The sequence below is a fragment of the Sarcophilus harrisii genome, chromosome 6 (genome assembly GCF_902635505.1).
Source record: "Sarcophilus harrisii chromosome 6, mSarHar1.11, whole genome shotgun sequence".
Classification (NCBI taxonomy): domain Eukaryota; kingdom Metazoa; phylum Chordata; class Mammalia; order Dasyuromorphia; family Dasyuridae; genus Sarcophilus; species Sarcophilus harrisii.
In genome coordinates, this window is record NC_045431.1 from 34,356,347 (window position 1) to 34,384,075 (window position 27,729).

The following is a 27,729-nucleotide window of genomic DNA, read 5'->3' on the forward strand; positions in this document are numbered from 1 at the left end:
ATGATATATGCCAATGTCCTTCCCTTTATGTATTTAAATTTTTTCAGCATCAATAAATCATTTTAATAGATCAAGCTAAAGTAATTATATTTCATCTCTATAATTTCTTCTAATAAGATTTGATTTTGATCAGAGTGTTTAACATCTGAAGATCTGAAGCTCTTTTCCAGTAGCTTAGCAACTAAATGGTTAAGTTTTTGGCAGTAGCAAATAATGAAATAAATAAAAATGTAAAATGGCTACAAATGCTGTGAAATTTTAGTTTTATAAGAAAAGAACAATGCTGTGTAGTGAGAACTTAAGAGGAACTGTGACCCCTATAATTTCCTCCCTCATCCTTCGTATTTAGTTTACCAATCCATTTGCCTATTTGTGTAATACTCTGGAAAAGAGTTCCTTTTATACTATTCTGGTTTCCCATATTGTCATTAAAGCAATAGCAGGTTTCTCCAAAGAGTAGATATAATTTAGGTTGGCAGATTAGGGGAGGGGGATTCTTGCCGACTTTTCATTGACATTATGATGGGATCTTAAAAGAGTCAACAACCAGAAGGTAACTTGTCTGATCTGGTTCAATACCAAAATCTTTGAAGATTTTAAGCCTATTTTTATTTTTCAGCTGATGAGATTTCTGATTAATAGAATTCCAGGGTCATACCTGGGCGGGTTATACCATAAAAAGAAAAGCATCAGTAAACCAACATTTATAGAGGGTGACAAGGAGGTAGGTTTATACCACAAACCAACTCACTCCTGAGTATGAAAAGGCAGGAAAACACATTTTCCAGGAATACTAAAAAGAATGTAGTTCTTCATATTTTCCCAATGAATACTGAAAAAGAAATCTAGCAGTAATATGTAAAGGTCAGATCATTTTATCATTGTCCTTTCAGAACTGGTAAATTGCATTATGAAATGCAAATAGCATCTGGAGGTTAAAATAGCAAGTTGTTATTACCAAAAAGCCATATAAAAGATAGTTTGTTTGTTTTGTTTTTTTGTCTTGTGGAAGAAAGAATAGATGTTAAAGAGATATGACTTCTATTTTCCCCTCAATTTCAAGTAATGCATTAAAAATATAAATCAATAACAATAACAATAAGAATGAAAAACCAACCTACATTTATAAAGTAGAAGATAGCCTCAGAATATTGATTAAGGGAAAATAAATCATTTAAGAGAAAATGTTCTATCTATATGGCAATGATTTGCAGGTAGGTTATCCAAGAGCCTGGGAAATTCTAATGATGCTCTCATAGATTTACAAGACCAGAGAAATGTCTTTATACTACCTTTCTCACCCAAAAGTAGATATGAGAAACTTAGTACCTGGGGGCCCTGCTCTGTGGCAGGAGCCAGTTATTGATCATAGAGAGAAGATGTAGAAAACATGGAAACAAACAGGGAAGGAAAGGGACAAAATGACTTGAAATAAAGCAGAGAAGAACCAAGAATTCAGCTATCTCAAGCTGAGTTTAGACTAATCCAGATCATCAAAGGAAGACAGGCTTTGTAACTCAATGGGAATTAGTCTTCCTCCTCTGTAGTTTAAGAATTGATTGCAGGAAGGGAACTCCTCTACTATCTACAGAGCTGGCTAGAGTAAGGGAAGGCCTTTCACCCATCTGGACCTTGGAAAGTAGAAGCACTTAAGAGCTTTGTCTTCGTTGCTTATTTCTGCCACCTCAGAGTTTTTGTTTGTTTGTTTTTAACATTTATTTATTTTAATTTTATTTTTAAAAATTGATTTATTTTTAATACACATTGCTTTTTGAATTATATTAGGAAAGGAAAAATCAGAGCAAAAGAGAAAAATCATGGGAGGAAAAAAAAACAGAAAAAAGCAGCGAGCATAGCATGTGTTGATTTACATTGAATCTCATTAGTTCTTTTTCTGGATGCAGATAGCATTTTCTGTCCAAAATCTATTGGGATTGCTTTGGATCACCAAGCCATTGAGAAGAACCAAGTCTTTCATAGTTGATCATCGCACAATCGTGCTGTTATTTTATATAATGTATTCCTGGCTTTGCTTGTTTCGCTCAGGATCAGTTCACATAAATCTTTCTAGGCCTTTTTAAAATCAGCTTGTTCATCATTTTTATAGAACAATAATATTCCATTATCTTTGATACTAGAACTTATTCAGCCATTCCCCAATTGATGGACATCCACTCCTTTTCCAATTCTTTACTACCACAAAAAAGCAAAGTTGCAAATATCTTTGCACATGTAGGTCCTTTCCTCTTATTTATGATTTTTTTGGGTTACAGATCCAGTAATGTCTCTGCTGGGTTCAAAGGGTATGCACAGTTTGAGAGCCCTTTGGCCATAGTTCCAGATTGCTCTCCAGAATGGTTGGATCAGTTCACAACTCCACCAACAATGTATTAGTGTTCCAGTTTTCCCACATCCTCTCCTACATTTATCATTATCTTTCCTGTCATCTTAACCAATCTGAGAGGTCTGAGGTAGTATCTCAGAGTTGTTTTAATTTGTATTTCTCTAATCAAAAGTGATTTAGAGATCATATGACCATACTCGACTTTAATTTTGTCATTTGAAAATTGTCTGTTCATACCTTTTGACCATTTATCAATTGGGGAATGACTTATCTTCTTATATATTTGACCCTGTTCTTTATATATTTTAGAAATAAGACCTTTATCAGAAACACTGACTGTAAAGATTTTTTTCTCAGCTTTGTATTTCCCTTTTATCCTTGTTTTGTTGGTTTTGTTTGTGCAAAAACTTTTTAATTTAATGTAATCAAAGTTGTCAATTTTGCCTTTCATAATGTTCTCTAGTTCTTCTTTGGTCATGAATGCCTCCTCCAAAGAGCTGATAAGTAAATTGTCCCTTGCTCTCCTAATTTGATTATAGTATAATCCATTATGCCTAAATCATGTACATTTTGACCTTCTTTTGGTATGGGGTGTGAGATGTAGGTCTATGCCGAGTTTCTGACATTATTTTCCAGTTTTCCCGGCAATTTTTGTCAAATTGTGAGTTCTTATTTCAGAAGCTGGAGTTTGGGGTTTCTCAAATGCTAGATTACTATAGGCCTTGATTATGATGTCATATGTATCTAATCTAAATACACTAATCCACCAGTATCAAATGGTTTTGATGACTGCTACTTTATACTATAGTTTTAGGTTTGGTCCTGCTAAGCCATTATCCTTTGTATTTTTTTCATTAATTCCCTTGATATGCTTGACCTTTTTTCTTCCAGTTGAATTTTGTTATTTTTTTCTAGTTCTATAAAATAATTTTGACAATTTGATTGATATGACAATGAACAAGTAGAACAATTTTGGCAGAATTGTCCTTTTTATTATTTTAGGTTGACCTACCATGTGCAATTGATATATTTCCAATTGTTTAGATCTAACTTTATTTGTGTGAGAAGTGTTTTGTAACTGTGTTCACATGATTGTTTTGTTTGGTTTGTCTTGCCTATAAATCCCCAAATATTTTATTTTGTCTACAGTTATTTTAAATGGAATTCTTCTTTCTATCTCTTGCTGATGGACTTTTGTCAGTAATATAGATGATTTGTGTGGGTCTATTTTATATCCTGCAACTTTGCTGAAGCTGTGAATTGTTTCCAGTAAGTTTTTGGATGATCTTCTAGGATTCTCTAAGTATATCATCATATCATCTGCAAAGAGTGATAGTTTTATTTCCTCATTGCCTATTCTAAGTCCTTTAATTTCTTTTTCTTTTCTTATTGCTAAAGCCAACATTTCTAATACAATGTTGAAAAATAGTGGTGACGATGGGCATCCTTGTTTCACTACTGATCTAATTGGGAATGCTTCGAGCTTCTCTCCATTACAAATAATGTTTGCTGTTAGTTTTAGATAGATACTGCTTATTATTTTCAGGAAAGCTCCCTTCATCCCTCTGCTCTCTTGTGTTTTAATAGGAATGGGTGCTGTATTTTATAAAAAGCTTTTTCTGCATATATTGAGATTAACATATGATTTCTTTTGGTTTTGTTTTCCTGATGTTGTACTAGCCCTTCATTCCTGGTATAAATCCCACTAGGTCATAATGTATTATCCTGATGATAAATTCCTATAGTCTCTTTGATAATATTTTATTTAAAATTTTTGCATCAACAAGAGAACTGTTAGGTTCTGTACACATATATTGTATCTAGGATATACTGTGACATATGTAATGTGTATAGGACTGCTTGCCATTTGGGGTAGGGGGTGGAGGGAGGGAGGGGAAAAATCAGAACAGAAGTGAGTGCAAGGGATAATGCTGTAAAAAAAATTACCCTGGCATGGGTTCTATCAATAACAAGTTATAATTATTTTAAAAAATTAAAAAATAAAAATTTTGCATCAATATTCATTAAGGACATTAGTCTATAATTTTCTTTCTCTGTTTTGGCTCATGCTGGTTTAGGTATCAGTGCCATATTTGTGCCATAGAAGAAATTTGGCAGGACTTTGTCTTTACCTATTTTTTCCAAATAGTTTACATAGGATTAGAATTAATTGCTCTTTAAATGTTTGTTAGAATTCACTTGTGAATCCATCTGGCCCTGGAGATTTTTTTCTTAGGGAGTTCATTAATGATTTGTTCAATTTCTTTTTTAAAAAATAGAACTATTTAAATAATTTATTTCCTCTTCTGTTAATCTGGGCAAATTATATTTTTGTAAATATTAATCCATTTAGGTTAATTGTCAGATTTGCTGCCATACCACCTAAGAGGTTGGGGGGGGGGGTCTCCTCACACCTTAGAGAGCCAGCTTGAATAGAGTTACAGATTGCAGACTTGGGGACACCATTTTTATGAGTTAATACTACCTTCAAGTGAGCTAGGGAAGTTTCCCTTCATAGCTTTGCAGATCCCACACTAAGAAATACTCTTTTCTCTAAAATATATTAATACTGTTTCAGTAACCCCAGAGTAGCAGCAGAGGTGACATGGCTTTGCCCAACAAGAGAGCAGAGGCTCAGGAGAATAGCTGTGCCCAGTAAGTGACAGTTACTAAAAAGTATTCCTTAAGGAAATGAAGGACATCAATGCTTTTGCATTCTAGTCTTCTGAATTGTTCTTGGGCACATGGGTTTCCTACTCATAGAGGTAGCTGGATCTCATAGTGCTAGGCCAGAAATTCAAACAAATACACGAAAAAACCAGATTAAATTCTGGCCTCAGACACTTACTAGTTGTACCATTCTGAGGGAATCACCTACTCTCTGTCTTAGTTTCCTCATCAATAAAATGGAGATGATAATATTAGAGCAATTGTATTTCAGGTTTGTTGGGAGAATACATAATAGGCACTTACTAAAGTCTTTTTTCCTTCCTTTCTTCTTCAATGCCAAATTTGTGCTCCTTTTCCCTCGTGGAAACTTTGCTTCTTTGTGGGAAAATAAGAGCCAGATTTAGGGTTGGATTGTTCAGTTTTATGATTGTTCTTGTGTTTGAGTTCTTCTTTTAAGAGTTAATGGTGTCATTACTACTGATTTATTTAATTAGGAAGCATACTGATAATAGCTTAGGGTCTAGAGAGGTAAGCATTACTCCCCCCTGATGATGTTACCTCAAGGTAGTAGTTAGTTCATGTGCCCGCCACCTTTGGGAAATCATCAGCTCCCAATTTGACCTGAAAGCATTTATTCAATTTGATGTAGGCAAGACAGTCCAGAGAGATCTTAGGCAAAATGTTTCGCACATATTACATAAAACTTCAGTTGTCCAGGAATAAAACAATAAAAACTCTCCACCTTCCCTGTTTTTTCACACAGAAACAACATGTGGGGAAGAAATACACAGGGCACAAAAGACCAGATCCTAAAAAGAATCCTAAGTTAGGGTGTTTGTCATTTTTCTTCCTCTTCCCATTTTCTACTATGCTTCCCTTTGTATTCTTCAACAACATACCATTTGAGTCTGAAGGTCAGAATATCAGATTGGTGAGGAATGTTGAAGAAATATAGTCCTATAGGAGACTATAAGAATTAAGGAGAGCCAAATACACATATAGAATCATGTACAGACAAATGGAAAATCATTTTTTCTGGCATTTCCATATAAAACTTGTAGCTTTCTAGCACACGGACCAGTATTGTGTAGTAGAAAAAGCACTGGACTTGGAAGTGGGGAGAGCCTCATTTGCATCCTCTCAATCTCACACTAGTTGTGTGGCCCAAGAAAACTCAATTAACCTCTCTATCTTCAATTTCCTCGACTATAATATAAAAGAATTGGAATCCATGATCTCTAAGGTCTCTTCCAGTTATAAATCTGTGATCATATAAACCTTGTTAGTGGTTCCCAAATAAGACAAAGAAGGTCAGCATTCTGGGCCAAGTAAACATGTGACCATAAAAAGAAAAAATGGGAGGATACAGTTGTGAAGAAAATGAGAGGAGCAACTTAATATCCCAGCTGAAGGTACAGGTAATGGGAAGTGGGAACAATATTTTTGGGAGGAAATGGAAAGTGGAGATTTCTTCAGGTTAGAATTTCAGAGTAAAATCATAGCCTTAAATTGAACTTTCTCTAGCTCTCCCAATATTTGTGTGTGTGTGTGTGTGTGTGTGTGTGTGTGTATTTTTTTCATTTTTTTCACTGAGGAAAGCTTTTTAAAATTGAAAAGTTATTTTGTATAAATGTTAGCATTGCTTATCCATTATCTTGAGGAGAGGGACCATTTTTAAATGTTTCTTATGTCAGTGATGGCCATAAAAATTAATTGATTTTTTTATTATGAACACCTGTTTTATTAATGATACCATTGAGAGTATTTTTGAACCTTGTTAGATGGTTCAAAAGATGAAATAACAAATATAACAATATTTTATTTTAAACATAGAAATTTAAGTTCCTTGAAGATAGTAGTTGTTTTAGGAGTTCATTATCTTAGTAGCCCTAAAACCCAGTATAGTTGTTTATACAAGATAGGTGTTTAATAAATGTTTTTTGAATTACCAAATAGCTCTTTTTATATGGCATTATGATACCAACAATCTTTCATCCCTTCTTTAAATAAGAGCTGTTTTTCTTATAGTATTGAGTTTTAGCTTAGAATAGTCAAGTTGTGCTAATAATGTCAAATATATGAATTTAGTTAGACAATTTATCTTTATTCTCTTCTATGAGAAAGGACTTTAGTTCAGCCCCATAATTTTATAGGTGGAGAAACAGGCCCAGTGATCAGGTGATATATGGTGGGACTGAGCATCAAAGCCAAGTCTTCTCACTCCAAATTCTCTAGCACACAGCTCAGGGCAGACATTTTCCAAATTTTAAGACAGACTGACTGGTAAGTGTGGAAGTCAGACTAACATGTATATCTAGTAACCTCCTTGATGATCCCCATATAGCAAGAAAAAGCTCAGCTAAAACAGGTGAAACTCTGAGCTTTCCTGCTTCCTTCAGAACAAGCTTCTTCAGTTATTTCCAGGTGGAAAAAGAAGACATTTTAAAAGGATATAATACTTTGTATGCTATAGTACACTGATGTTTTGGAAGGGTTTCAGAATATTCAGGGAAGCAAGATTAACCTCAAAGAAAAAAATTAATTATTTCAGATTGCCAGATTTAATTACAGGTTTTAAAAAATGTTCCCAATTAATGCAGCTATCCAGTGAGCTGAGAATGAAGGAGCCCAGTAGAGAGCTTTTTAATTGCACAGATAGGTAGAGCCCTTCCAGTTGTAGCCAAACCAATGCCACTGAAATGGGCATGTGTAAGTGTCTAAATATTATTCTAAATGTTGTGTTCTGCAAATTGAGTGAGCTTTTTTCCCCTGAGATATTGACTTAAACAGATTCTACCATACTGGGAAGGAGTGCTGAAAGGGGAGCAGAGGTAAGCCTAACTATGAAAACATGGTAGGTCTAATTTACCAACAACTTGAGGCTATTCTATGCAATAGATTATTATAAAACCATTATATAAGGAAACAACTCAAGACAGAATTGTGAGGTTTGTAAAAAGAAAAAATGTATACCTAGATCGCCCTTCCCGTGCTCCTTTTACCCTCCATAGTATGCCATAAATTCAGAATCTCTATGTCTTTATGCTATCTCACCCTTCCTTCAATTCAAACGTATTCTCAGAGAAAAGGTGATCCCTTGTACCCTCTCAGGGCTATCTGCATTTTAACAGAAGCTAAAGCTTTAATCCCTAAGGAGGCCAGTGAGTTTTCAGTGAATTTGGAGAAAAATATGTTTTTGGATGGAGGGCCTGACTCTCACCTCAGAAATCACCCCTGGAAGGTAGCCAACTATTTCAAAAGCCAACTTGCACTGAAGGCAAAGATTCCATTCCTCTTGCTGCTGGGGTCATCACCAGTCTTCAAGAAAATTAAATTTGGTACAGGAGATAGCTAAAGCACCAGAAATAATGATAAGGTTTTAACAAGTTTTTTCATAGAGTTGGAGAAAGCATCTCCTTTCTTCTTAGGGAAGGAAGATTATTTTGGAGGTGTTTGTTTGAGTCCTTTTGGTACCATAAAAGCATTTCACCAGGCAGTAGTGCTGGAAGGGCAAGACCCACAAATCTGGTTCCTATATATATTTATCTTTAAAAATAAGTTTTTAACAAAACATTTTGTTTTCCTATGAGTTAATTTTATAAGTGATTGTATCACTAAGTTCAGTGAAATTAACATTGCTAAAATGTTGTTAATTGCTAATAATAGTTTATATTTATAATCTCACCTTACAACCAAGAAGTTCTTTAAAAATTTTATCTCAATTGGAATTCCCAACAATTCTTTGAGCAATATTATGAATTATCCCCATCTTCTCTGTAAGGACATCAAGGCTCAGAAAATGGAGTCAGTCAGTATACATTTATTAATCACCTGGAAGCAGCTAGAAGGCACAATGGAAGGAAAGTTGGGTCTGGAGTCAGATAACTCTAAATTTAAATCTAGTCTCAGATACTCACTAGCTGTTTAATCCTGGGCAGGGCATGTAACCTTTACTTAGCTTAGTGCAGTGGAGAAGGAAATGGCAAACCACTCCAGAGTCTCTGCAACCCCCTAAGGACCGCCAAGGGTCAGACACAACTAGTCAGCAACAACCAATGGGCCAGGCTCTCTGCTAAGCACTGGGGTTGCAAAAAGAATCAAATGATCATCCCTGGCCTCCCAAAGTATAGGCTAATAATAGCAGGGTCAAGAATCAGGCTTGTGTCTTCTAATTCCAGATCCTCCATCCTCTTGAACATACTATAATAAACTTTGTAGTACCCAGCAAACATTATATATACTGGTCATGAAGCAATTTGTTAAGGAGAATTGTCTATTGTATATTCATATACATACACATCATGTATCTATTCTACACATACTTGCCACCTTTCCTTCTTTCTCTATCCTAAGTACCACTACCTCCAATCTCCAACCTCCAAAAACATGAGAAAAAGCATGAGCAAAAGAAAGCAATAAAATTCAGGACATTCAAGTATACCAATATTTTGGTCATTGGTATCTAGTTAGTGGGATGAAGAAACTCAGTTTGTTATAACAATCTATAAGCCAATAAATATTTATTAAGCAAAAAGAGGGAAAAGTAGTGATGAGGCTAGAAAGGTTAGATAAGACAGGCTTGTGTAAAGCATTAAAAGCCAAGCAGAGGAGCTTATAAGTTATTCTAGCAACCACAGGGAGCCATGGAATTTTATTTAGAAGGGAAACTACATAATCAGAGCCATACTTCAGAAAAATCACTCAGCTATGGGAAGGATGAAATAGAGAAGAGGAAAACTTGAGGCCGAGAGACCAAATTGGAGGCTATCACAATAAAGCAAGTCATAAACAGTAAGGATTGATCCAGGGAGGAACAGATGTGAGAGAGAGATAGAGGGAGAGGCAACAAGATTTGATAATTCATTGTAAATGTTGGGTGATGGAATAAGCAAATGAATCAATGAAAAATAAATTATTAAGTTCTTACTATGTTTTTGGCACTGTCCTTTGTACTGTAGATAAAGATACAAGCAAGACAGTTATTCCTTTCAAGTTGCTTAAATTTTAACTAGGGAAGATAATCCCCAGAGGGGACCTAAAATGGGCAGGGATACAACCTGCAGCATAGAACTCTCTGACATGGAAACATTCCCACCAATGCAAACTGGTAACTCATCTAACTGCAACATCCCATCAATGAAGAATTACACATGAAAAGTACCTTAAAGTTATCAAGAGAAATCACACATTGGGTGGTGTTATTCTAATTTAAGATATTTCATATTTGGGGGAGAGGGAGTAAAGTGGGTTATCACTGAATTATCATAAATGAGGAAAGAGGATCTGACTTAAATAGAAATTATATTTAAATATGATTTTATTATTCCTTAATTAATTCTGTCTACCATTAATCACAGTAGCTATTTCAAACCTTCTCTTCTATTCTTACTTCTCCCATATTCTCAATCCCCACTACATTCTCTCAGCTGAAGACCAAGACAATCAAGACTGTTCTCCTCTAGCTCCCTTACCCTATTTCATCTTAAAATCCTTGCTATTTTTTCATTTATTCCAGTCTTGCTTTAATTGGTTGGGGAAGATGTAGACATTCTCTTCTCGATGAACAGCTTTTCTACATATATCTTGAATCCCATTTTTTTCATATCTTCTCCAACAGACCATCCATATTAATGTCTGTCTCCCTGTCTGTCCATCTATATCTCTGTCTGTTTCTGTTTGTCTCTCTTTTTCTTTCTCTCTTCCTCCTTCCCTCCCATCCTCATTAACTTTCATCCTCTCTATCTCCTCTTTTCCTAATCAAACTCTTCAACTCTCCATACTGAATCCTTTCATAGAAAACTTTATATTCCATTACTTACCAAAAACTTTTAATTCTATCTCTAGTAGACATATTACATCCACCCTTTTCTCTTTATTTACATGTTCACCACCCTAGGTTTCTATTTTATCATCTCTCACCTGAAAATGATAATAATCTCATAATCTTTCTCTAATCTATCCTTTATTTATCTGTCAGAATAATTTTCCTAAACCACAAGTCTGACTGGTAGGTTGTGCTATGAATAGAGTGCTAGATCTAGAATTAGAAAGTTTTATTCAAATCCTGCCTCAAATACTTACTATCTGTGTAACCCTAAGCATTTAACCTCCATCTACCTCACATCTACTAAATTGGGACAAAAATAACACATTGGCTGTGAGGATCACATGAGATGGTATTTTATAAAGAACTTTGCAAATCTTAAAACATTACAGAATTACTAGCTATCATTTCAGAATTCTTATTCTTCCAGGTTCAGTAAAAGAGACTTCCTCCTGAGGTCTTGATAGGCTTTTGAGGTAGAAGAACCACTGAGGAAAAAAAATATATAAATAACTATGTAAATGATCATAAATAATGTTCATAAACAATTTCACATGAGATCTGTAGTCTATGATGTAGTAGTTCATTCAAGTGATACAGATTGTACAACCCATCATTTCCTGCAAGCCTACAGGCTGGTCGTCAGTTATCCCTTCACTCTATCCCACATGACAAACCAATTTTCAAAAATTAGTCATCTCTTTAATGGAATTTTTAAAAATCAGCTGTTTCGTGTGTCTATCTTGTATCTCTACATTGCCCTTTCTGTGACTTCCAGTTTTAACTCTTTAAAGATTAAAGTGTACCATGATTCATTGTTATACACTGTCACCAAAAGATATTGATATTAGGAAAGGAGGGTAAGAAGTCAAGATTAACGTCAAGATTGTGAAGCTGTGTGATTGGAAGGGTGGTAGTATCTAGAAAGAAATAGGGAAATTCAGCAGAGAAGTAATTTGGCAGGGGTGGGGGAAAGAAAGAATGAGCTGAGTGTTAGAAATGTTGAGTTTGAGGTATTTGTGGGACATTTGTTTGAAATAACCAATAGGTAGTTGGAGACATTTAATTAGGATTTAGGAGAGAGAATAAGGTTATGGATGTAGATTTGGGAGACATTTGCATGGAGGTAATTAAATTCATGGGAGCTCATAAAGTTACCAAATGGTAGCATGTCAAGGGAGAATAAAAGAAAATGTAGGATAGACAAAGCATAAAGCAACGCAACAGATCAACACAGCAAGATTATTTTGTAAATGAGATTGAGAAAACAAAGTATGACCTAAGATAGCAAGTTCAAATGCTCACTGAAGTCAAAGGAAATTAGGGATCTGGGGAACTCCAAGGACATGGGTACATGTGCATTGATGACCCAGAAAGATGTTGACTCATTTTCATTACTTAGAAGAAATAAAAGTCAAGGGATGAAATACTACAGAGCCCCAAACTACTAAAAAAAATTATGGAGGGAAACTCACAGGATTTCCAAGACATGGTCTCAAACTCCGAACTCCTATTCAGAATTCCATTTACTTATTAAAGGGGAAAAGGACCTAGCAGGAAGGCTCATGCTTCACAGAATATTTCTATTATTTATTCATCCTTTTCTCTGCTGAGAAAAGACTTTCCACTATTTTTGACACAAATTTTCTCTTAAATTATCAGATATATACTTGAGCTTCTGTCATATGATACTTTTTAAAAAAACCAACCTGTTTAAGAAACATTTCTCCAGAAATCTGAAGTCATACCTAAGGATTAAATATGACAATGGCACAGGAAATCCAGACCCTATATGGGACCACTGAAGTACATTTATTTGGTGCTTATGCTGAAAATGGCATCTTCTACTTAATCAGACTTTTGGAAGACTTTTTTTTTTTAAAGAAGAGCTCATGTGAAATAGGAACAACTAAGAGTTCTTTCATTTCATAATTGAAAAAAAACATTGAATTGAATTCAATTGAAAATTCAATTTTCAATTGAAAAAAATTGAAAAAAGGACTTTTAAAATTCCACAGTTATGAGATCCTTTAAGGGAAACAATTTATAATTTTTGTCTTTCAATACAACTTAACAGCAAAGATACTTTTTCTTGCCCTGTTACTATATTTCATAAGCCTTCTCTTCTTAAATGTAGCCTAGTTAATGTCTAAAAGGCTATGTCAATGAAATACATGATATGTTTGTCTTACCAAAATGTGATGGTTGTAAGTACAGGTCTAGCAAAAAACTCTGGGTCATCCACTGGTCCAGTGGCCAGATAGAGATCAGGATGACTGGAGATGGCCCTGGATGCAGTGGGAGACCTTGACATTCTTAAATGAAGATCTTCAACAGGACTGCGGCCACACTTATTCAGTGATTAAGGCTAGGTACCAATTGAGGAAAGAATCTTCTCTTTCACCTAATCAAAAATAGAAACCAAACAAGAAGAGAGAGAGAGAGAAAGAGAGAGAGAGAGAAAGGGAGGAAGAAGGAAGGAAGGAAGAGGAAGGAAGGAAGAAGGAAGGAAGGAAGAGAAAGGAAGAAAGGAAGAGAAAGAAAGAAAGGAAAGAAGGAAGGAAGAGAAAGAAGAAGGAAGGAAGGAAAGGAAAGAAAGAAGAGAAAGAAAGGAAGGAAAGGCAGGAAGGAAGAAAGAAGGAAGGAAGGAAAGGAAGGAAGGAAGAGGAAAAAAATGAAGGAAGGAAAGGAAGGAAGGAAGAGGAAAAAAGGAAGGAAGGAAAGGGAGAAAGGAAGGAAGGAAAGGCAGGAAGGAAGAAAGAAGGAAAGGAAGAGAAAGAAAGAAGGAAGGAAAGGAAGAGGAAAGAAGGAAGGAAAGGAAGAGGAAAGAAGGAAGGAAAGGAAGAGAAAGAAGGAAGGAAGAGAAAGAAGGAAGGAATGAAAGGAAAGAAGGAAGAGAAAGAAAGGAAGGAAAGGAAGGAAGGAAAGGAAAGAAGGAAGGAAGGAAGAGAAAGAAGGAAGGAAGGAAAGGAAAGAAGGAAGAGAAAGAAAGGAAGGAAAGGCAAGAAGGAAGGAAAAAGGAAAGGAAGAGAAAGAAAGAAGGAAGGAAAGGAAGAGGAAAGAAGGAAGGAAAGGAAGAGGAAAGAAGGAAGGAAAGGAAGAGAAAGAAGGAAGGAAGAGAAAGAAGGAAGGAATGAAAGGAAAGAAGGAAGAGAAAGAAAGGAAGGAAAGGAAGGAAGGAAAGGAAAGGAAGGAAGGAAGGAAGAGAAAGAAGGAAGGAAGGAAAGGAAAGGAAAGGAAAGGAAAGGAAAGGAAAGGAAAGGAAAGGAAAGGAAAGGAAAGGAAAGAAGGAAGAGAAAGAAAGGAAGGAAAGGCAAGAAGGAAGGAAGAAGGAAAGGAAGAGAAAGAAAGGAAGGAAAGGAAGAGGAAAGAAGGAAGGAAAGGAAGAGGAAAGAAGGAAGGAAAGGAAGAGAAAGAAGGAAGGAAGAGAAAGAAGGAAGGAATGAAAGGAAAGAAGGAAGAGAAAGAAAGGAAGGAAAGGAAGGAAGGAAAGGAAAGAAGGAAGGAAGAGAAAGAAGGAAGGAAGGAAAGGAAGGAAGGAAGAGGAAAAAAGGAAGGAAGGAAAGGAAAGAAGGAAGGAAGGAAGAGAAAGAAGGAAGGAAGGAAAGGAAAGGAAAGAAGGAAGAGAAAGAAAGGAAGGAAAGGCAGGAAGAAAGAGAAAAAAGGAAGGAAGGAAGGAAGGAAGAGGAAAAAAGGAAGGAAGGAAAGGAAGGAAGGAAGGAAGAGAAAGGAAGGAAGGAAGAGAAAAAAGAAAGGAAAGAAAGGAAGAGGAAAAAAGGAAGGAAGAGAAAGGAAGGAAGGAAAGGCAGGAAGGAAGGAAGAAGGAAGGAAGAGAAAGAAAGAAGGAAGGAAGGAAAGGCAGGAAGGAAGAAAGAAGGAAGCAAAGGCAGGAAGGAAGAAAGAAGGAAGGAAGGAAAGGCAGGAAGGAAGGAAAGGAAGGAAGAGAAAGAAGGAAGGAAGGAAGAGAAAGAAAGGAAGGAAGAGAAAGAAGGAAGGAAGGAAAAGGAAGGAAGGAAGGAAGAGAAAGGAAGGAAGGAAGAGAAAGAAAGGAAGGAAGAGAAGGAAGGAAGGAAGAGAAAGAAGGAAGGAAGGAAGGAAGAGAAAGGAAGGAAGAGGAAAGGAAGAGGAAAGAAGGAAGGAAAGAAAGGAAGGAAGAGGAAAGAAGGAAGGAAGAGAAGGAAGAGAAGGAAGGAAGGAAGGAAGGAAGGAAGGAAGGAAGGAAGGAAGGAAGGAAGGAAGGAAGGAAGGAAGGAAGGAAGGAAGGAAGGAAGGAAGGAAGGAAGGAAGGAAGGAAAAGAAAGACCCCATATAAATAAATGTGGTAGGGGAAGACCCTGGGGGTTTCTGACCAAAGCAGAAATGACTGCTATTTACTTTCAACGGAAGTGAATCAGGACCCGAATAATGACCACATTGGGTCATCAAGAATCAATTAGAATCAGAGTAGTTTTGGTTTAAGAAAACTAAACCCGCGATATCTTGTGAGTCTCTAAGTGCCAGAAACACGATCTGAATCCATGTGTTCCTGAAAGCAAGAGAAAATGATTCGTCCCAGCTACAGGGAGGGTCTGTACCTCCAAATGTCATAGAGAAGGCAAAAAAAAAAAAAGTCAGAAAATGTCATCGGATGCAGGAAATAATAACCTGCCCACTTGGGGGGGAGGAGTCTGATTAAAACGCCGAGGCCAGACGCGAGACGGAGAAGTCCGGACTTCGCGGGGAGTGAAGCAGAGTTTGGGGGAATCGGCGGGAAAGCAGGCTCACGCCGGGTCATGAAGGGAACGACGCGGTTGAGGGGCGGGCCCGGCGGCTCGGGGTGGGCCTGGTTCCGGACGAGCCTTTGGCCTGGCTAACCGGGGCCTGGCTAACCGGGGCCTGGCTAACCGGGGCCTGGCTAACCGGGGCCTGGCTAACCGGGGCCTGGCTAACCGGGGCCTGGCTAACCGGGGCCTGGCGGGCGGCTTTCCGCCCGCGGCCCGGAGAAGTGACAAGCACTGAGGAGCGCTTGCAGCCGCAGGCCCCGCGGTGCACGGGCCACGGCCCCGGAGGCAGCTGTGCCCCAGCCACGTCTCCCTTGCCCGCGGAAGGTCCGGGCCTTCCCGGAAATGGAAGTTGGCCCTCGGCCAGGGAGAGCCCGGGAGCCCTGGGCCGCGCCTTGGGGCCTCCCTCCCCCCCCCCCGGGCCCCGCCTCGCTCGGAGCCCCCCGCCGCGCAGTGGGAAGGCTCGCACTTCCCGTCCCGACGGGCTGTTGCTCCGGCCCGGTGACGTCACTTCCGCGGGGCTCCCATTTTCTCGGGCATATAAAATGAGGGCGGCTCCCGGAAGCAAGGAGCCGGAAGTGGGCGCTGCGCCGCTGGGGGGACGGGTGGGGAAGTCGAGCTCCCCGAGGAGCCACAACAACTGCACCCCGACTCCTGCTTCCTCCGACACCGGGGGCTGGACTCCCCGCGGGAGCCAGGGAAAGGAAGCTAACGCCTGCCCCCAACGACATGGCCGAGACCAAGACTGGGCTGAGCGAGACCCTAACGAAGACCTCGAGGATCGTGACAACGGACCCCGGCCGGCGGCCGGGGGAGAACCGCAGCCTAACCATCAAGCTTCGCAAACGGAAGACGGACAAGAAGGTGGGCTGGTCAACGGACACTGTGGACAACGAGCACCTGGGACGGCGCTCGTCCAAGTGCTGCTGCATCTACAAGAAGCCGCGGGCCTTCGGGGAGAGCTCCACGGAGAGCGAAGAGGAGCACGATGAGAGCTGCGGCCACGTTCACTGTATCCGGGGTCACTGCAAGGGCCCGCGGCGGACCCCCGCCCCCCTGAGTCTACGCGATGGCACCTCCCCGTCCCCGCCGGATCCCCCCCAGAACTGAGCGGCGCCCTCGGCCCCACAGCCCCACATTTGTCTGGACATTGTCTCCACATGTATCTGTGTCTCTACTTGGGGATTAAACCCATGGTTTGGCCTTCCCCGTCCTGTCCCCCACTTTGCTGGAGGGAATGGGGAGGGTGGGACACGCCACGATCCTGGAGTCCTGACTTCGCTGCTATTTCAGAACCCAGGCTTCCAGGCACCTCCTCCCCGAGCTGCCTCGGCTCCCCCCCCCCCCCCCCCCCCCCCGCGGGCCCCATTCCCATCCAGCCTCGGTTCTCACTGCCAGATTCCCCTTCCTGGGATCCAGCCCCTCCCGACCCCTCCTCTGTTCTCTGCGCCCGGCCCCCAAGCGGGCTTCCCGCCCGCAGCTTCTGCCCCGCCCGCCCCGGGGGTCCGGGCCGAACCCCGCTCCGACAGCCTCTCCCCGGCTCCTGCTGCATCCATTCCAGGGGCCCCCACTGCCCAGCCGACTCCTCCACCGCCCTCGGGAGGGTGACGGGGAGAAGGGCAGCCTCCCCCCCCCCATCCCTTGTCCTTTCTGGGTCTTTTGGCAAAGGAAGCCAAAATTACGGTTGCTGGCTTTGGTTTCCCTCAGTTTTCCGCTTTTCCCGTTGCAGAGGTTGGATCTAATATGTTATTATTGAAGGAAGCCCGGGGAAGGGAGAGAGAGGGAGCAAAGAGTGGGGTCTTCCTTGCATCTGCCCACTCCCAAATCGGCCCAGAAAAAGCTCGACTTATTTATTCATAGGCTCCTCCGCTCAGTTACTGGGAGTGAGCGATCTACTGTCTCCCATGTTCTTCCGCTCGTCCGCCAAGGTGGACCAAATCTGCCTCGTCACTGAGATTGCATTTATTGCCACAGGTTCTAAAAATAACCCAACATTTAAAAAAAATAAGTGTTCAACCAGATAAGAGTCCCTTCCATCTCTGATTTTCAGTGATCTTTTTGAATATGGCAAATGGCATATTAAATACATACCTTCATTCAATAAGCATTTATTAAGTTCTTTCTGTTTCCGGGACACTGTGTCAGCTGTTGAGAATCCAAACTAAAAACCATAAAAAAAAAAAAAAATGTTCTACTAAAAAGAGGAAATGAAGACATGAGTTCCGTAATACCACATGATGGCAAAAAAAAAAAAAAAAAAAAAAAAAAAAGACCCAAATAAAGTAGAGCACCACCCTCTATTCATATGGCAGCTGAGGATCTGGCTTACCTTTAGGTCTTTGAGTATGGCTAAAATGAGCCGGGTGAACCAAACTAAGAAGAGTTCCCTTTTTTCTGGAAGTAACCGTAGAGGTATGGACCGGTCCTAGGTTAACACCTGCAAGAAGAGAATTCCCTGGAGATCAAATCACTTTGAATAGAATAGGTCTCCTTGATTCTCTGTCCTTGGTTAACAACTTTCACCTGGAGAATTCATAAGAGACCCAATCATTTTGAAAAAAAAACAAAACAAAACAGGTCTATTCCCTCTGTTCAGCAGCACAACACAACGATCTGAATCTAATTTGAAGTAAAATCTGTGGATTTCACTTTCTTTTGTGAAGGCTCTAAAATTATCTGGAAAGACGTACTCAGAACCATAACTAGGGGGGTACAAGCATGACTTTGCTCCTAGGGTGCCAGAATTTAGAGGGCATTGATGAGTTACACTTCTTCCAAAGCAAAGGAACAAATCAGCTGAGCACTTAGTTGGCAAAAATCTTAAAAATAGGAAGCTGCCAAATGGTGCATGATTTTTACCACCTCCCCTCAAATGCCACTGCCAAAGCCCAAGTACATTTCTTTTAGATATACGTCCACCCCCACCTCAATTGTATTTGTCTTTTAGACATTTATTTGAGGTTTTTCTGCTGCTGGTTCTGGGGAGGCAGAATTGGCATTTGTCTCAGGTCCTAAAAATTCTGGGTATTGTTTTATTTGAACTCAGTTGATGACAAATAACTTGCTCCAAGTATTTTGGGGAAAATCTGACTTTGGAAAGGGCATATGTGTAATTGAGCAGTGGTTCATAAGGAAAAGAAAAAGGTCTCCAGTAGGAAGTCCGTTCACTGCCAGATTCCATTTCCTGGGATCCAGACCCTCCCAACCCCCATCCTCTGTTCTCTGCATCTAGCACCAAAAGTGGGCTTCCCTATCCCCCAGCTTCTGTCCCAGGCGAGCCCTCTTGCAAGCACCTCAGGTATATCTGGTCATTCAGGACTGCTTTTGAAAAGCCAGCATGTCTTCTATGCTAGCAGATGTCTATAAAGTGGGAATCAGGACCTCTTTTAAGCCCACTAAGACACAGGTATCTATGAGAAGTTATATATCACCATATCCTCTCAACTGGTTAAAGCAAGCGTGTGGAATGCCCCTTGCTGCAGATTATTGCAAAAATGGAATAAACCCATCCAGATTGAATCTATTTGTCAAGGTTAACAGCCAAGGCAAAACTCGTCTCAGCGAATCCATGGAACTCAGGAAAGAACATTTGATTTTTCTTTCGAGAGCATTTGATTCTATTCTTCATAGAACTTGCTTTGTCTTGTAGTTTTCTCTTGCAATAAGCATGGTTTGTATGCTCAACCAGAGAACATACCAAGATATTAGTGAGGTGATCCCCAGAGAGACATTCTGCTGAAAATCCTAGTGTGAATCAGTTATTATAATAAGTAAAACAAATAGCATAATATGTTCTGTGTAGGCACACCAAATGCCGCCCAGTGCTACCCATTTCCCAATAGAGTGATGTTAGATCAGAGATTATTAGCTTGTGGTCCTGACACCCCCAAGGAATCAGTGGATAGATTTCAAGGAGTCTATAAATGTGGATGTCAGCAAGTATGTCTTTTTACTATCCTTTGTTTTCCTTTGTAATTCTATGTAATTATTTTATACATTTAACAATGTAATTCTGAGAAGCACTCCTTAGACTTCAAAAGATTGCAAAAGGCATCTATGACATAAAAAAAAGGTTTTTAAACCACTGTTTTCAGAATACTTTGTCTTCACTTCAGTGAGAGTGGGAGGAATGACTGATTTCATCAGAGTTAGTTACTAAGAAGAAAGTAAATTCATTATTTTGAGAGTCCTTGGAAATGTCTGGACAGTTTCTGATTTCAGGTCCCAGTGGTAAGGGCCCTCTGGTAATTCAGATACTATAATCTTTCAGAGTGGAAACGGTCTCAGAATGAGTTTGATGAATCATACTAGGTGGCTAGATCCCTGCAAACAAAAAGATAGCCAGTACCCTGTGCCTCCAACAAAGTGCTTCCAGTAATTCGAGGTTGGTTAGATCACATATACTACTATTCATCTTAAATGTTTTCCTGTCAGTAGGTAGTGTCAGATTGGGGGATTTTTATGTCCTGTAATGAAGAATTAATAGCCTATAGTGAATCTGCAATAATCATCTTCAGTGTTCCATATATTCATTAGGTAACACAATTACTTAAAATAACTAAAACCATTTACTTAAAATATTTGGTTTGCAATTACAATGCTTTTAATTTTAATATTTCTGGAATAATTTTGCAAGCAATTTGAATTTCTTATTATGGTAGGAGATCCTTACAAACTAGTTAATCAAAATATCAGCTGCCTCCGGACAAGATGCAGTTCTCAGTGCTGATGCTCAGATTTGCCTCCCACATATCTTTGGGAATGCTTATATTCTGTCACAAGTAAAATCTTTCACTTGTTTTGTTCTCTATTCTAAGGAAGCCAACAAAGATGAAACACCTGTATTCTCTTGTCTGCATGCCTGTGTTGAATTGTGCCATGGCTTATATTTCAATAATAATGATAATGGTGACAATATTAATTTTAGTTGGCATTTGTAAATTACTTTAAATTTGAGAAAGCACCTTTTTGAACCTCACATCAACCCTGCATGGTGGGCAATACAGTTCCATCCTACACATCAGGAAACAGTTTTAGAGAATGCAAATGACTTGTCCATCACACAACAAGGAAAGTCTGAAAAATATTTTAAAACTAGTTGTTCCTTGTTCCAAAATTCAGTGTTCTATCCATTATGTGTCAATAGTTCTTCAGAAATCAGAAGAATACAATTAGGTAGGACACTGACAGTTCTCCAAATTTATTTGGCTTTAGTCAGGTGTCAAATTATAGAAGGATTAAAGACCAACAGAACATTCTAGACTCGTTCTTGCCAATTTGGGGTGCCCCTTTAATTGTGAAAAAATAAAAAAATTGTTCTAGGGAAGTATTCTCCTCTGTAGTCTAATAGATGAACGCAGAGTTTATCCCCCAAAGTGCTTGCCATTACTTGACTGTTTCATTAAATATTAAATCATCTTCTCGTTATGAGTTCTGCTTCCTCAGGTAAATTGACCTTTAGGTTTTTATTTTTCATTGTGAATCTCACAATGATCTGTATGATCTCCATTTTTTATTTTCTGTCTACTCCCTTCGTCTTCATGTCTATAAAGAATCATAATACTTCTAATACAGTGAAAGTTGATCAGATGCAGCTTTTTTTTCTCCGTCACTCTTGAATGTATTCCACGACTTCTGGGAGACTGCAATTTTTGATACCCCACTTCTAATCTGATGTTACACAGTTGCTAAATTGAACTACATTGAGTTAAGAAAAGGCTAGTAAGCCATTTACACCAAATTCCACTAAGAATACAACTGAAAACCAGCAGGGTCATTCCTCATAAGTTCCTTTGCAGGCCTGAGCTATTCCCATCAGATTTTCAAGGACTCTAGTTCAGGCAAGATTTGAATCAATGTCTTTTTGATAAGACAGGGATTAATTTGATAGTCAGGCCTTTTGCTGACATAACTGAAATAGGCTTTCCCTAGAGAGAGGCTATGCTTTTTGCTAAGTAATTTGAAAGAGAATTTCTGTGGTGCTTTCTATACTTAAGATGACAAATTCACTTTAAAGAATCATGAATACAGAGTAGGCAATGAGAATGTCATTCAAAATACACTAATGTTTCTTAAAGGTTCACTTTTTTATTTTGCTCTGGCTGATAGGAACATTTACCAAGTAGTTTCTCAATTACCTCACTACCCTTTTAAAGAGACACCATTTATTAGGATATTCATCTCAGGCTGAATTGCAATAACATTACAAAGAACATTAAACCATGAGAGAGTAGTAATTTCCATCTCTACCATAACTAGCTATGTGATCCTAACTATAAAGTCTCGGCCTCAGTTTCCTCATCTGAATGGGAAAGATAATAGTCAGCCAGCCAAGTCCACATCATTCTTGTGTCAAAAAAAAAAAAACAATATGGAGTCAAAGACTCCACATTGCTGAATGTGGAGTCAGGAGATGTGAGTTTAAATCAGGATAGTAGCATTTACTGATTGTGGGACATAGAGTAGTCATTTTAGCTCTTTAAGCCTTAGGCTCTTTATCTATAAAATAAGGGCAGTAGGATGCTTAGGATGCCTATGGAAAAAATCTTGGAAAAACTTAAAGTGTTATTAAACTGGGAATTTTACATATGATTAGTTAAAATCATCTATACCAAAATGCCACACAAACATAAGGTAACCTGGCACCATGAAGAATAAGTTGTGACCAGCCCAAAGAACCTGATTCAATAATATGAAGAGGAGATATAGGACCTTTACATGGCAAATCAGCAAGAAGGGCTCTGGCGAGATGAAAAAAGAACCTAGCAGTGCTTTAATTATGAATTTCTTCAAGTTGGCTTGTGTTCTACCAAGTTGCTTGGATGTTATTCCCTGGTTATCTCTCCCTACTAGAAGAAATTGGTGACATTTTTAAATGACAGTTGATGTTGAAAAGATAAATGACAACAAAGTGGAGTGCTGCCCAAAATCAGCAACAGTATTACTTAATAAAAGCAATTTCTCAACTCTACTGTGCTAAAAGGTGTCTTCCATTGAACCCGAAAGTGAACTGTCTTCTCCAAACAGCCATAGATTTCTCTTTTAGCGAATGGTGAAAAACTGCCTGGGTGTGAAAGTCAAAAAAAAAAAAAAAAAAAAAAACTTCTCAGCTTTTTCAGAACCATAAGACAACTCGTCAGTCACAGTGATAGGTCCATTCACAAAGTGACACTCTTAAATCATGTAGGATGGGGAAAAATATTATCTAAAGGATTTAGGGGCAAGAGAATAATGGATCCCTTGGATGCTTCTGAATAGAATGAGAGAGCACTAAATTTCAGTGTCTTATATTTTCCTTCTCTTGAAATTCTTTTTTTAAAGAAATTTCTCTACTATGGCCTGGATTGAAATGGCTCATTATATTTATAATACAGAAGCTTTTATAAAGGAATATTTGTTTCAGAAGGCATAACCATAAATTTCCAAAAACAGGGGAGGTATAATACTCTCCCCATCTCCACACACATACACACATACACACACACACACACACACACACACATATCACCTCATTCTCTAAGGAGGATTTTGATTCATAACTTGGCTTGGTTCCTATAGAACACATGCCCCAAAACAGTTAACAGTTTTTTTAATAAAAGCAATTTCTCATCTCTAGTGTGTTAAAAGGTGTCTTGCCCTGAACCCAAAAGTGAATTGTCTCCTCCAAAAAGCTGGGTATTTCTCTTTTAGTGAATGGTGAAGAATCATCTCAGTCCCTCTGGCTTCTGGGGGCTTCCATGCTAAACTGACTGGTTGTATTGCCCTACCAACAATCTTAGAGCCATGGGTGCTTGGAAGATATCTCTGTCACCTGAAACTGAGGAGAACAAAAAACACAGAACAGAAACAAATACCACAAAGGCAGGATATAATTGTGACAATAGAGGTAACAGGGAATGGCAAATCCTCTCAGTAATTCAGTTCACAGCATCCGTGCTGAGTGCTGGACACAACAGATGAGAATTGTCAAATAAAGTAAAGTAGGAAAAGATCATGATGAAAAGAGAGGGCAAATGGCTCTGTCTCATCAGTTTTAAAGAAGCAGGGAGTCAATCAAAAGAGGCTCCTCTATCCACATGACAGGGGAAGCAGTGGGATCCACGTTAAGGAAACTGATCACACTCAAATGGCCCCTCAAAGGCCTCCATATTAGAATTCCTGGAAATATCCAAAGAAACCCCGGTAACGTATTTCTTTGTGTTTTTCACATTACAATACTGATAATTGAACACTCCTTCCAAGGGACAGAATATAGAGTTCAATTGTCAAGAATTAGTACTTGGAATACTCTGTAGGGAAGAGTTTTTAATCTGGGGTCTACAAACTTAAAGACAAAAAGATAACTATTCTAATATAATTGATTTCATTTGTAATCCTTTTTATTTTATTTTATGCATCTAAAACCATTATTCTGAGGATCTGTAGATTTCACCAGATTGCCAAATCAGGGTAAGACTCCTTGTCCTAGGGGGAACTAAAATTCCCTCTGTCCCTTTCTTGGAAGAGAGACCTCCCTATAATTCAATTAAGATTTCACTTCCTCAGCCTTAATCAATTGACTCAGAATCATTATCTGTCTAGATTCAAATCCCCTCTGTCTATAAAACTGCCTTACTAGTTTCAAAATAAGATAGAATCTATTGAGATTCTGTTTGTTTCTATTTTGCACTCACTACATCAAAGATTTTAGATGAAGCCTGATAGGAAAAAGTTCTAATTTCATATGTGCTCCCCATTGTTAGCCCTGAATCTAGGGACCAAGAAATACAGCTACTGCCATATATTTGCAGTTCCACTCATTCCTGAGTTAGGAAAGCAAAAATAATTGAGCAAGATCTAAGGAGTAATTTGATTCTATCCTATGGAGTTCATGATTCAAACATACTCATGTTGGTCTGCCATATTTAAAATTTCCCTTGATTTCTATTCAAACCATTCAGAGGTCCAAGAAAAGTTTCCTCTTTAATTCTTTCTGAGGTGACCTTTAAATGGCAAATCAGCAGGAAGGGCTTTGGCAATATGAGAGCTAGGTGGGGCTCTGTATAGGGGTGAATACATCTCCTTTAAAGGTCATAGTCACAAGAAAAGAGAAAAGCAAGCCAGAGAATTGGAGCTGAAGAAAATTGGGAAATGTGTAATATGTGCTATGTTATCAATTTTAAAAAATTAGTCATATGGTTCTGGCAAAATTACAAAGACATTTGCGAACAAAACACTCTGAAATTAAAAACAAAATTCAAAATGTTAGAGCAAAAATGTGATGAATAGAATTAATACCTAAAAATACTGGCTACTTACTGTTCCTCATACTAGACATTTCCATTTTCCATCACTGTGCCCTTCCACAAGCTTTCTTTTATGCCTAGAATAATTTCCTTTCCCACCCTTTTAATATTCCTGACTTTCTTTAAGTCTCAGTTTAAATTCCATCTTCTGCAAGACACTTGTCCTGGTCTTCCTAATGGCTAGTGCCTTCCTTAGGAGATTACCTTTTATCTACTGTGTATTATCTTGCTATTTACAAGATACAATGTGAATATGTTTTGGTTTTGTTTGTTTGTTTGTTTTTTGCCAAATTAGAATGTAAGATGGAATGCAAGGATTATTTTTGCCTTTCTTTCTTATCCCCAGTAACTGACATTAATTGCTTAATAAGTAGCAAATAATCAAATAGGAAAATAAATGGTTATAAAATATCTTGCAATGTTTATTAATGTTCTTAATTATGGAACTTACTGATCAGCTATCATATCCTTTCCATTAAGGTCTTTATAAAATGATTAATCAGGACAAATTCATCATATATATATATATATATATGCATATACATATATGTTTATGTATATAGATATTTAAAAATTAGCCTCATGTTACGTAGTACCGTAGTACCTAGTACCTAAGTACCTAGTACCTAGTACCTAGTATGAAGCGTTTTTAAATTAATATTTCATTCCAAAAGCTTTGCCAGAAATGTTGAGAACCCCTGATCCATTATGCCCAGTTTCACCATGGAATGTCACACTTAGATCTTTTTAAGTTTATTTATTCTTTTATGTTTATTAATTGAAAATATTATTGGTTTCATATATGATCAAGTAATGTTCTAAAATATAAACCTCCAATTTACTAATATACTTTCATTGTTTCTAGGAAAGATTATTCTGTAGCACTATAGACCTCATATCAAAGTGGGAAATGATGATATATTGTTAATTATTATTTTTAATTGTGATAGGAATCCTGAAAATTTGAGTTACTGATTTAATTACAATAACTCTTTATAAGAAACTCTATTTTACTATATAGGTATGTTCAAAAATCAGCCTTGATAAGTTCAAAGAGAGTCATCTACTTCTTGATTTTTTTTTGACTTGTGAAAATATTTTCTACTAAGATACAAAAAACATTGTGGTATATAATAGGAAAGGCAATTTCTTAAAAATTGAGACTATTAACTATTCCAATTATAACTTCAGTTTATCCAAACCTGAATTTCTATTATTATCCATCATTGATGCAAAAAATGGAATGAATAGACATTCCCATTGTTGAATAGCTATTGAGCATTTCTATGGTCCTTTATACTTTTCATCTTCTATTTTTTAAAATTAGGATTTTCACTGTCTCCTTCCTTCATTACCAGAGGAAATAATTAGTGATAAGCACTGGGGTTGTAATTGAGAATATCAACAGATCAGCAAGACATCTCAAGGAAAGATTCCATATGGATAAAATTCCGTATGGACAAGTTTTCCCAAAGACTGATTAGCTAAGTACACAGGTATAAGTAAAAGGAACATGACTAGGACACTTAACTGCTAAAGTTGTATTGCACATTTATTTACACCCAAGACTTTCCTCTTTTCCCCCTCAAAGATAGTATCCCTTATATTATAGATTTGTGTTAGTCCCTTTCACAATATTTGTTAGAATTGGTAACATTACTTCTTTCCTTTAAATAAACTATGAAACACCATATAGGGTGAGAACATTTTGCCCCAAATCACATCCCAACTCACTTCTTGTTTTCCTACCTATACAGTTCCACTACATTGCCTCTTTTTGGTGCTAAAAATCTGCAGCCTTTTATACTGACACATTCAAAAGGGCTATAGGATCCTACAGAAGTTAATGTACATAATGTACTTTCACTTCAAATACCAATTGTTTTTATCCAAATGTGTTCAATTAATCTATCTCCTTGCCTTTATTCTCTGTCTGAAAAGTAGTCTCATTAAAAATTTCATAGAAAAGATAGAAGATGAAAAACAATTTTTTAAAACCCTTTTTGTAAGTTCTGAATAAGATATCAAATAAACTTGAAAATGTGCTTGAAGATTCTGGAGGTTTTTAAAGCTCATCTTAGGAGGATACATCTGTGTTCTTTTGGTACAGGTCACTTTCCTTAAGGCAAAGCAAGTCTCTTTAAAGCTGTCAATACTTTGGAGAAAATGTTTGCTTGATTTAAACTAGTAAATTTATTAGTGTAATTAATGAACCTCAGAAACCCTTGACATTTCTATTTAGTCAATCAAAAGTAAATAGATGCAAATAAACCCTGTCAGTTTGAGAGAATCAGAGCAGCATTGTTTCATTGGATGAAAGATGACAATGTCACATATGAAATAAGTTGTGATTGGTTGAGGAGAATAAGCTATGTCCTATAGAACTACATGTAAAAGCTGTGATCTTATTCAGAGCCAGTTGATTTAGCATTGAATAAATCTAGTGATTAAGGACGACTAAGAATGAATTGTCCTGGGGAGATAAAGAGAAATCACCTGCTGACCAGATATTACTCTTATGAACCTGAAAAGATCAATATATATGGAATTGGCTTTGACGTTGATAGCAATATCCAACAGATTCAATAGCAGTTATCAATATGGCAGCATCTCTTTGGGAGCTGATAGACACAACATGGACAAAGCAGACATATAGGAAGGCAGTTCAAGGATAGTGATGTTTAGAACTCAGCGAAGATCTGTACTTAAGAAGAATTTCATGAAGACTCTATAAAAGGAGAAAAAGACTTTCAGCAATCAGCAATTGTCTATTTTCCCTTCAGTTACATGTGTGCTCTAAGTTTGAGTCCATTCTCCCCAAGGACCTTGTGTGTACAAGGGTAGAGG

General features: G+C 38.0%; 1 protein-coding gene, 1 long non-coding RNA gene and 1 pseudogene across 2 annotated transcripts in view; 2 read left to right on the forward strand and 1 right to left on the reverse strand.

The window, feature by feature from the left end:
* GABRB1 (gamma-aminobutyric acid type A receptor subunit beta1) overlaps nt 1-27,729 on the forward strand; it is a 405,352-nt gene that overhangs the window by 24,336 nt on the left and 353,287 nt on the right. The window lies entirely within an intron of this gene.
* On the reverse strand, nt 11,179-16,035 carry LOC116419801. The gene is made up of 3 exons (XR_004230103.1): nt 15,483-16,035; nt 13,031-13,242; nt 11,179-11,326 (listed from the first exon to the last, which is right to left on the reverse strand). It is a non-coding gene; the product is annotated as an uncharacterized LOC116419801 (long non-coding RNA).
* Nucleotides 16,104-22,715, forward strand: LOC116419800 (annotated as a pseudogene).